This window comes from Pan troglodytes, chromosome 13 (genome assembly GCF_028858775.2).
Source record: "Pan troglodytes isolate AG18354 chromosome 13, NHGRI_mPanTro3-v2.0_pri, whole genome shotgun sequence".
NCBI classification, from domain to species: domain Eukaryota; kingdom Metazoa; phylum Chordata; class Mammalia; order Primates; family Hominidae; genus Pan; species Pan troglodytes.
The window spans coordinates 136,445,651-136,458,105 of NC_072411.2; positions in this window are offsets into that span (position 1 = coordinate 136,445,651).

The window sequence follows — 12,455 nt, forward strand, 5'->3', positions numbered from 1 at the left end:
CCTCAATAGAACCTGAGCAGATGCCGGCACCATGCTCCCTGTACAGCCTGCAGAGCCGTGAGCCAATTAAACCTTTTTTCTTTATAAATTATTCAGTCTCAGGTATTCCTTAATAGTAATACAAATGGACTAACACAAGTACCAACAATAAAAATGCAAACAATTGGAGCAAGGAAAAGCCTGCTTCCATCAAAGGCAAATCACAATTTCAGTGCAAAATATTCATAAAATAGCAATAAGAATGCCTCATGTCTAAATAGATGTAATTCAGCCAAAGTTGCCCTTAGGGATAAATTTATAGCCTTTAACATGTTCATTAACTTAAAAATGCATTAAAAACTACACACTTAACTCAAGAAGTGAGGAAAAAAGGAAAAACAAAAGAGAAATTAATTGAGAAAATGAAAAAGCAATATAATTGGTGAATAAATCTAAGTAGCAGTTCTTTGAAAAAATTAATAAAATAGAAAAACCATTATTTACTGTAACCAAGAATAATTGTAAAGAGAATACCTGGTGATCACTGTGCTTTCTTGTCACTTTTAAGTATTCTAGAAAGTACTAATCAGATCTTAAATGGATGTTTCTAAACCAAGAACATGATGCTTATTTTAAATAGTTTGTTAACTCATTGATTTCTTCCTTTCTTCTTTCTTTCTTTCCTTCTTTCTTTCTTTCTTTCTTTCTTTCTTTCTTTCTTTCTTTCTCTCTCTCTCTTCTTTCTTTCTTCCTTCCTTCCTTTCTTTTTCTTTTTTTGGCGGACGGGGAAGGAGTTTTGCTCGCTCTTGTTGCCCAGGCTGCAGTGCAATGGCATTATCTCGGCTCACTGCAACCTCCGCCTCCCAGGTTCAATTATCCTGCCTCAGCCTCTCGAGTAGCTGGGATTACAGGCATGTGCCACCATGCCCAGCTAATTTTGTATGTCTAGTAGACACGGAGTTTCTCCATGTTGTTCAGGCTGGTCTTGAACTCCCAACCTCAGTTGATCCACCTGCCTCAGCCTCCCAAAGTGCTAGGATTACAGGCATGAGCCATGGCACCTGGCCGATTTATTTCTTAATTGTATACAAGTGCCAAGAATAGTGCCTGGAATATAGTTGGAGCTCAAAAGCCAAGGAATTACAGGCAAATGGGCACCTCCAACTCCTACATGGGAGTTGTCTCAGACGAGGGCAGTTTGCTTGAATAGTATGAGCATGGGTAGGGTTAGCTGGCCGGTGACAGGTGCCCCCCTCCATGGCATCAGTGACATTGTTATCCATCAACTGCATTGGGACAGGTAGCTATACACAGCACCTGTAGCCCAGCTCCTTGGGCCTAGACTATGGCTGGAGTCCAAGTGAAAATCACTTTATCAAGAGGAAGGTTAGTGCATGTGAAATCTAAATAGATCCTTCATGATTATTTTATAAAGTACACCAATTTAAAGTGTATAAATATACCAATTTTCACAACCCTAACTTGCATTAAATCAAATGTGTCCATTATAAGCTTGCTCTTTATTAAGGTTGGCTTCCCATATCTGTTCCCCATCCCCACCCCACCCCATTCCCTTCCTTGGTTAGGAAAGTAAATCTTCTGTTTTCTCTGTTAATGCTTGTGTAGTTGCTATGGAATTTGGATCTCTAATCCTCATGGAAATTGTTTTGGATATCACCTGAGGAGGGTACCTAACTACGTCTTTTCAAATAGTTAATTATAAAAATGATATATATTTGATAACTTATCCTTCAATGTTTAAAACTGCCATATGTTTTAGTTCATTTTCACACTGCTATATAGAACTACCTGAGACTGGGTAATTAATGAAGAGAAAAGGTTTAATTGACTCACAGTTTCACATGGCTGAGGAGGCCTCAGGAAACTTACAGTTATGGCAGAAGGCAAAAGGGAAGAAAGACACATTTTAATCGTGGCAGGAGAGACAGAGAAAGAAGGAAAATGCCACACTTTTAAACCATCAAATATTGTGATAACTCACTATCATGTGAACAGCATGGAGGAAACTGCCCCCACGATCCAATTACCTCCCACCAGGTCCCTCCATCCACATGTGGGGATTACAATGATGAGACTTGGGGAGGGACACAGAGCCAAACCATATCATCATATTTTCACAATGTTAAATTGTTGTGCTTTAGATTTGTTTGAATATTGTCTTCCACTTACTGTCTGTTCTTGGGTTATTGCCACAGTGTTTTGTTGAGGCACAGAGAACGAGATCCCAAAGCATGGCGCCTTGGCATGCTGAGTGCTTTGAATTAAAGGAAACTGGAAAGCCTCCAAAGTAATCCTCAGAACCAAGGTCTGCCTCTGACCTTCTCCTTCTTTCTGCTTCTCTGATCCCTTTTTTCCCCAAAGCACTAGAGTGACTTTCTCTTAAGTTCCCTTATCTAATTAAGGGAAGTTCTTCCAGAAGAAATGCAATTGTCTTAAAACTCTGTCTCTAGTAATATGAACAAATAACCAGGAAAGATTAACCACAAGAAAAGAAGAGATTAAAACTTGTCACATCTAGATAGACTTTTCATGTATTTTTCTGGAGATAGCTCCAAGAAATCACCTGGGAGACATTATCTGTATAAGACAACCTTTGTTCACAGTGAAGTTTTGCCTCTCACCTTCACACCACCTCCCCCAGAGCTCACAGGAACTCTTTGTCCAAGGCCATTGTTCCTTGGACTCATTAATTTTCCCCAAAAATCATTTACTACCCCTCACAATTGGCTACATTTCCCCCATTTCCCTCTCCCTTATGAAGAGGATATGTAAGCTTCAACTCTCTGGCCTTTCTTTGAGTCTCATATTTAAATGGCTACTGTACTTACTCACATTTTAAAAATTATCTGCCTTTTCTGCTATTGATCTCTCTGTTGTCAGTTTATTCCAGCAAAACATCAGAAAGAATGGAAAGGAAGTTTTCCCTTCACCCCTAAAATACTATTTCCTTGACCCAGTAATAATGACACTCCAAGAATCTGTTGTATAGAAGTAATAGCACAGATATATTCCAGGATGTTCAGTATTATTAGTATTGCTAAAAAATAAAATAGAAAAAATTGGGAGAAAAAAATGGGGAAGCACTCCATCTCTAACAGAGAAGAATATCTGAGTACATTACTAAACAGTTGAATAGAGGAACACTATGAAACCATTAAAAATGAGATAGATCTGGGCCGGGCGCGGTGGCTCACGCCTGTAATCCCAGCACTTTGGGAGGCTGAGGCGGGTGGATTACGAGGTCAGGAGATTGAGACCATCCTGGCTAACACAGGGAAACCCTGTGTCCACTAAAACTACAAAAAATTAGCTGGGCATGGTGGCGGGCGCCTGTAGTCCCAGCTACTCAGGAGGGTGAGGAAGGAGACTGGCATGAACCTGGGAGGCGGAGCTTGCAGTGAGCCGAGATCACGACACTGAACTCCAGCCTGGGTGACAGAGGGAGATTCTGTCTCAAAAAAAAAAAAAAAAAAAAAAAAAAAAAAAAGAGATAGATCTACTTATACTGATGTGGAAATATGTTGATGACATATAAATTTTAAAAAATTATATATGTACATACACACCATACACACATATAAATAATGATTTTGATATATACAAATGTGTCTTTCTACGAGTATAAATAGATCTGAATGGATTTAGAACAGACTCAGGAAGACTACCTATTAACTGTTAAGAGCAGCTATGTATGAGGCAACAGATTAGAAGGGGTAAGTGGTTTTTCTTTTTTGCTTTCTATAATTTAACTTGAAATTCAGAATAGGTATGATGAGTGATCTCCAAAACAAAAGAACAAGACATAAGTAGATTGTGATATAATGTAAAATATATTTGGTCTTTGTCACCAGTTCATGTCTTGAAACTATTGTGACTTTCTGAGGGATGGGAGTGTCTTTTTGAGGTGACTTAGGATGGAGCACCCAGATAGCCTCAGGATGGGACTGGTTACCAGAAAGGCCAAGTGGTTAGAACACTGGAACTTTCAGCCCCACTCACCAACCTCTGGGAAGCATGCAGGTGGGCTGGAGGTCAAGCTCTATGAAAACTCTTGAACAGCAAAACATGATGAGCTTGTGGGTTGCTGGAGGTACTGGGTTGGGGTGGCTCACCCAGGGAGGGCCTGGAAGCCCCACCTCCCATCCATCTCTTCATCTGGCTGTTCATCTTTATCTTTTAGTATCATTCATAATAAAATGGTAAACATAAGTGAGTGCTTCCCTGAGTTCTGTGATCCATCCTAGCAAACTAATTGGACTCAAGGAGGGAGTAGGGGGAACCCTGATATACAGCCAGTTGGTCAGAAGTACAGGTGATAAGCTTCCACTGCAATTGATGTCTGAAGTTGGGGGCAGTGTTATGGGACTGAGTCCTTCACCTGTAGGCTCTGACTCTAAACTCCAGGCAGATAGTGTCAGAATTGAATGAAACAGTGACACACCCAGTGGGTGTCCCCTGGAGAATTGCTCCATGTGAAAAGCAGCTTATTTTCCTTGTGCATAGATGGAGACAGATCCAGCTGGGTGGACAGGACAGGTGCCATTAAACCATGTGAAAGCCACAGGGCCACCTTAACCCTGGCTCCTCCTCAGCAGGGTGCAGCTGACAACCCCCTATCTGGGCTCTCAGGAATCAGGTTTGGTTTCTGAAGTGGCCCAGGAAGTGGAAACACTACAGATGCTCAGTCAAGGCCAGGTTCAGAAAGGCCTAAGCCTGTTAGCAGGAGTTGGGGAGGAAACCACACTGAGGTAGTGGCATGAGGGAAGGGGGACCTGAAACAGGGCTTGCTCCCTCTGACCCCACACTGGACAGAGGCCCCTGCCCTCCATTATCTCGAAGGTTCCTTCTGGCTTCTCCTTGTAATAAGTGTTTCCAAGAATCTTGAACCATCAGCAGGGGCAGCCTATTGATCATTAGTGGGCACTGGCAACTCCACTCCTAAAACTACACATACTAATGGACTTTCTTGGAGAAGGTTAAAAACATTGAACATTTTTAAAAAGAATTTTTTGGCCGGGCGTGGTGGCTCACACCTGTAATATCGGCACTTTGGGAGGCCTAGGCGGGCGTATCATGAGGTCAGGAGATCGAGACCATCCTGGCCAGCATGGTGAAACCCCATCTCTACTAAAAATACAAAAATTAGTCAGCAGTGGTGGCACGTGCTTGTAGTGCCAGCTACTCAGGAGGCTGAGACAGGAGAATCGTTTGAACCCAGGAGGTTGAGCTTGCAGTGAGCCGAGATCGCGCCTCTGCACTCCAGCCTGGGTGACAGACTGAGACTTTTTGCTTTCATGCCACATGTTATCTCATGAAAATCCCAGATTTTGCAATACCAGAAGGTTCTTTCTTGGAATTATTTTTCTCCTCAAAGAATATCTTAAAATATCTCATAGCAGGGAAAAACAGAAAAATAAATCTGCACACTCAGCAATTAAGGTTTTCCATCCCCTGTAAGAGACAGGCAGTAAATGAAAATAAAAGAGCATATAAGCTGCTTCTTCCCCAGCTCAGCTCAGATGGGAGGTGTCATGTGCGGTCATTGCAGGCGAGAACCCCTTGCTTCTGTAGGAATCATAGCTAGTGGCTGGTTTGTAAGCTGGGAACACTGCAAGGGCAGGGGCATGCCTGTCTACTGCAGCACTGTCCCCCAGAATTCTGGATGGATATGTGATCTTAACACCCTTCAATTACAGAGGGATTAGCAAGTGAAACACAGAGTTAAGAAGCACTGACAGGGCCAGGTGCGGTGGCTCACGCCTGTAATCCCAGCACTTTGGGAGGCCGAGGCGGGCGGATCACAATGTCAGGAGATCGAGACCATCCTGGCTAACACGGTGAAACCCCGTCTCTACTAAAAATACAAAAAATTAGCTGGGCATGGTGGCGGGCACCTGTGGTCCCAGCTACTCGGGAGGGTGAGGCAGAAGAATGGTGTGAACCCGGGAGGCAGAGCTTGCAGTGAGCCAAGATCACGCCACTGCACTCCAGCCTGGGTGACAGAGCAAGACTCCATCTCAAAAAAAACAAAACAAAACAAAAAAAAACACTGACACTTAGCTAATGGTAACTTGAGTACAGCACTTGGTCACTCTTTGGGGTTTTTTTTGGTTGTTGTTGTTGTTGTTGTTGTTTCTGAGATGGAGTCTTGCTCTGTCACCCAGGCTGGAGTTCAGTGGCGCGATCTCGGCTCACTGTAACCTCTGCCTCCTAGGTTCAAGCAATTCTCCTGCCTCAGCCTCCCAAATAGCTGGGATTACAAGCATGCACCACCATGCCAGCTAATTTTTGTAATTTTAGTAGAGATGAGGTTTCACCATGTTGACAAGGCTGGTCTTGAACTCCTGACCTCATGATCTGCCTGCCTCAGCCTCCCAAAGTGCTGGGATTGCAGAAGTGAGCCACCGTGCCCGGCCAGCACTTGGTCACTCTTTAAACACCTACGCATATGCTATTAATTTTTATCCCCAATATGAGTTTGTCACGTGTGCAGGAAAGGTATCTTTATTTCAGAAGAGCTAAGTAATTTGCTTAAAGTCACACAGAAGTGAAAGCATGATTAAGTTTTCCTTTTGGACTGATCAATATTCAACATATTGCACATTCTTTTGTTTATTTTCTCTCTCTCTCTCTCTCTCTCTCTGTCTCTAGAATATAACCCCCTATCAGCAAGAACTTTATCTGTTTTATTTACAACTGTTTCCCTGGCATCTAGAATAGACCTGGTACTTGGTAGCCATTGAATAAAAATGTGCATTACTTTTATTACTGTTGTTGTTATCATTGTCATTGCATCACACTTCCCAAGAAAGGCTTCTTGTGGAAAAGTCATCTGAGCTGAGATATGAAGGGTGAGGGGCAGGAACGAGGCCAAAAGTGATGGGTGGAGTTTCAGGCAGATGGAACCACAAGGGCAAAGGCCTAGAGGCAGGAAGGAGCATATAGGGAGAATGAGGTGCTAAGAAAAGTCAGTGCCGCTGAGCAGAGAGCAGGGAGCTCAGTGTCTGGAGAGGAAGCATGTACTCTATGACTATTACAGCCTTCATGGACTGTAGCAGTAGCTGCCCAACCGGTCTAACCACTGCACATACCCTGCACTGTGACCAAAGCCAACTTTTTAAAATTTTAATCTGTTCGGATCCACCTCTTCCTTGATGTCCACTAAGGCCTTCACACCCTGCTCCAGCCCTGCCTGGCCCGGCCCTCAACAATAGCCAAGGTGATATGGTTTGGCTCTGTGTCCTCACCCAAATCTCATGTCAAACTGCAATTGCCAGTGTTAAAGGAGGAGCCTGGTGGGAGTTGATTGAATCATGGGGACAGACAGCCCCTTTGCTGTTCTTACGATAGAGTTCTCATAAGACCTGGTTGTTTAAATGTGCGTAGCACACCTCCTGCTTTGTTCTCTCTCTGCTACTCCACTGTGTGAAGACATGCCTGCTTCCCCTTGGCCTTCCATCACGATTGTAAGTTTCCTGAGGCCTCCCAGAAGCAGAAGCCTGTATAGCCGGCAGAACTGTAAACCAATTAAACCTCTTTTTTAAATAAATGACCCAGTCTCAGGTATGTCTTTATAGTAGTGTGAGAACAGACTAATACATAAGGCGATCATGAAGAGCAAAACCAGGAGACTTGAACTACAGCTCTCAAAACCTGCTACACTGCAAGCATGAAGGGGATGCAATATTGACATATGAACCGATAGACAATGGACTGCCAGCATAGGATAAGATCCAGAAACAGACCACACATATGAAGCCATTTGATTTATGATAAAAGTGACGTGACAAGCATGGAAGTTAGGAGGTGAATAAACTTTTCAAGAAGCGTTGCTTGATGGATTGGCTTTCCATACAGAAAAAAATGTATCTTGACAGCTATCATGCCATACACACAAAAAAATCAATTCCACGCACGTTTCAAATCTACACGAGAAGGGCAATATAATCACACTTTTAGAAAAAAAAGACTAGATCTTTATGAGTAGAACAGTCAAAGATTTCTTAAATAGGATAGAGAAAGCATTAACCTACAGCCAAATAATATTAAGCTATATTAAAATTAAGAATCTCTTTTCATCAAACACCTCATTAGAAGAGTGAAAAGGTGGCATGGAGACTTGAAGATATTGGCATTACATTATACCCAACAAAGGACTTGTATCAGCAATAAATAGCACCTACAAATCAGTAAGTTAAAGGGACAATTCAATGGAAAAATCACCGAAAGACTTGAATAGGTACTTCATAAATGAGGGTATTCAATTGGCACCCACATATATAAAAAGCTGTGCAGCTGTATTATCAAGAAAACAAAAAGTGAAATCACAAAGAGATACTACTATGTGCACAACAGAATGGGGAAAATAAAAAAGACTGAAATACTCAGTGTTTGGCAAGCAAACAAAGCAGCCTGGAGCTCATACCCTGCTGGTGAGGGTGTACATCAGCACTGGAAAACTGATCATCAGTATTTAATAAGCTGAATACATACACTCTCATACCCTGCTGGTGAGGGTGTACATCGGCACTGGAAAACTGATCATCAGTATTTAATAAGCTGAATACATACACCTCATTACCCAGAAATCACAGTCCTCGGTACATATTCAGCAGAAATGTACACACGAGTTTACCAAAATACTTTTATTAAAATATTCATAGCAGCTCTATTCAAAATAGCCCCAAATTGGAACCTGTCCACAGGCTCAGCAACAATAGAATGGATCAATAAATTGTAGTATATTCACAGAGTATAATACCTAATACCACACAGTTACTGAATGAATAATCTACAGCTCTATGCAAGAATATCATTAAAATCTCACAAACATAATGTTGAATGAAAGAAGTCATATTTGGAGTGTCAATCAAGGAAAATGACCGAGTGAAGTCTCAATCATTTTAGAAGGTTTATTTGCCAAAGCTAAGGACATGCCAAGGAGACAGGTCTGTGCCTTTCTCTGAAGACGATTTTGAGGGCTTCAATATTTAAAGGGGAAAGGGCTGGATATTGAAAAATACACAATTTTCTTGTGAGAGGGGGATTAGGGGAAAATAGCCATTCATGCCTCTGTCTGACTCAGTGAATTTGCAGTTATACATAAGACAATACAGACAACAGGGCAGAGGGAAGAACCAGACATGCATTTGTCTCAGGTGGGCAGAGGGATGGCTTTGAGTTCTGTCCTATGTCCTCGCACCTGTGAAGACAAGCCATCAATTTACATTGCCATGGTGAACTTTAACAGAAACACTTTAGGGTAAGAATCTTGGGGCCCAACAGGAATTTCCTGGTGGGTAAAATGTGAGGGAGGTATGTAGCTTTTTATCTTTGTGGCCATCTTATCTAGGAACCAAAATCGGAGGCAGGTTTGCATGACCCGGTTCCCAGCTTGACTCTTCCCTTTGACTTAGTGAGTTTGGGGTCCCAAGATCTATTTTCCTTTCACAGAAGGAAGTCAATACTGAGTGAAAAGAGAATATATCACAATTCTATTTTTACTTTAAGAAATGGCAAAACTTCATCAGTGCTGTTATGCTCTATGTGGGATTGTGATTACCCTTAACAAATAGTGACTGGTAAGAGTATGAAAACGTCTTCTGCGGGTGCTCGTTTCTTAACCTCTTTGCTGGTTACATGGTGAATTTCCATTGGTGAAAATGCATCTATTTGCCCACTTAGGATATGGGTGCTTTTCTAAATGTATATTATACTTGTGAAAATTCTCAGAATCAAAATGGAGTCACTTGTGACAAACCCTAATAAAATGGAGTTGGGAGGCCTTGAAGAGAGGGTCTTCATGCATATTTCCCTGATAGCAAGAACGATCACAGAGAATGGACAAACCACACCTTGGAGTTAAGGTCATTCTTATGAGAGCACCTTTCCATTAACAGCCAGTCCTAACTGAAACCTTTTAAGTAGCCATATATATATATATATAATACTTTAAGTTCTAAGTCAGTGTCACTTCTATGAAGACCCTCTCCTAAAAATGGCCAGTACACACATCACTGCCTGTGATAAGCCTCTGTAGACAATGAACTTTTGCTTCAAAGCAACCTGCATATACTTCCCCTCTTTGCCTTTAAGTTTCCCTAGCCTCAACTTCCCCAGATGCATCTATAGTTTGCTATAGCACATGTATTCCAAATTATAATTCCTCTGCTATTTCTCAGTAAACTAACTTCTTTACAGAACCACTCTGCCTGTTGTTATTTTAGGTTGACACACTTCAATAAAAAGCTTAAACAAGGTGTGCAGAACTGCTGTGTGCCTGAACCTTGGTGATGGTCAAAGAAATCTACCTATGTGATAAAGTTGCATGGAACTAAGTACCCACACACACAACAGAGAGCACATAAAACTGGAGAAATCTGAGGAAGTGGGTACATTGAAAATAACTTTTTTCCTCCATTCTTCATGAGTTCTTAGCCGGAACTCCCTGTAATGGAAGACAGATTAACAAGAGAAAAACAAACAAGTTTGGAACCGCCTTTGCAAAATTATGACTGAGACAATGAAGGAGATCTAACCTAACTGACTCCATCTTCCTTCTAACCTTTAAGCTGTCCTTGTTCCTTCCTGGGCTTAGGCTGAACTAACTTTGGTAGGAACTTGGTTTATAGTTTAAAACAAAGACAAAAACAGCCCTTTCCTAGAACAAACCTTCTTGCCTGGGGACTGGACTGCCTCTGTAGGAATAACAAATTAGCCACAAGATTAGAAATTATGGTTTGGGAGTCATGCAGCTAGAGGCTACAAGATTCTGACCCTCCCTAAACTGCTCCTAAGATCAGTGCTTGAGATATTTTGCAGACCCTGCACTTGATGGATCAGCTGGCCCCACCCAGATCGATGAACTGGTTTATCCGATCTTGTGGCCCCCACCCAGGAACTGACTCAGTGCAAGGGGACAGCTTCAATTTCCCATGATTTCATCTCCTACCTAACCAATCAGCATTCCTGGCTCACTGGCTTCCCCCCACCCGCCAAGTTGCCCTTAAAAATTCTGATCCCCAAATGCCCTGGGAGACTGATTTGAGTAATAATAAAACTCCAGTCTCCCGCACAGCCGCCTCTGCGTGAATTACTCTTTCTCTATTGCAATTCCCCTGTCTTGATAAATCAAACTCTGTCTAGGCAGCAGGCAAGGCGAACCCACTGGGTGGTTACAAGTTTAATAACACAAATACCTCCTGTATATGTAAGAGATACCCAGAGAGACGAGTAAATTAGAGTAGATCTCAAAGAGTTGTCTTCAGGCTTAAATGCCATTACTCGCTGAAACATAGGAGGATGTGGGCAAAGTTCTGGTTAAGGTGAGATGGCCAGGAAGAGCACCATAAACCCAGGGTAAGGTTTGTTATCAAATTTAAGTCTTCTCCATTGATTAGAGTCTCCAGTGATTTAGTCATCCTCCTCTTCCTGGTGCACAGAGGGAGACGCCCTTACAAATAGAGATTTCCTTTATAGACATCAATTCCTGACAAAAGGAACTCTGCTTTCAAAGCTTTTCCTGTGCCTGCCTTTTCCCAAAATAATCAGCTCAAAATAATCCTTATGCCAAAGAGGCATGTTTTGGGGAGATATGCCCTGAGCCCCATCATTGTCATTGTCAATTTCATGGTTGTTATGCTGTATTAAAATTATGCAAGATGCCAGACGTGGTGGCTCACACCTGTAATCCCAGCATTTTGAGAGGCTAAGGCAGGTGGATCACCTGAAGTCAGGAGTTCGAGACAGCTTGACCAACATGTTGAAACCCCGTCTCTACTAAAAATACAAAAAAAAATTAGCCAGACATGGTGGTGGGTGCCTGTAATCCCAGCTGCTCCGGAGGCTGAGGCAGGATAATCCCTTGAGCCTGGGAGGTGGAGGTTGGAGTGAGCCGAGATATTGACGTTGCACTCCAGCCCGGGTGACAAAGTGAGACTCTGTCTCAAAAAAAAAAAAAAAAAAAAAAAAAAAAAATAGGCAACATGTTACCATTTGGGTAACAACTGGGGTTTCTCTATTTGTTTCTTACAACAGCATGTAAACCTACAATTATCTAAAAATGAAGTTTTTTTTTAAGTGTGTGTATATGTCTAGAAAAGACCTTGAAAAGGTGTTAAGTCATGACATTGGCAGTGGATAAGTATAAGATGATGAATAGGATTAGGCAGAGAAACGAAACGTGAGTCTTGCTCAGTGTATTTATGTATCCTTGAATCTTTTTCAATAAGAATGTATTCATATGTCATGTTGTGTATTTTAAGAAAAAAAGACAATTTCTTTACTCTCCCCACCCCCCAAAAAATTGATTTCCAACTCTCCCAGACCAACTGAGTTGTTTAGGCATAAATTAATAAAACACATTTTCACCCCAAGGTCAAACATACAGTGGCCCTTATGGGCACTGATTGGTTATGTAAAGTAGTTAAGTTGGTGATAATTACACTAGCATAGAA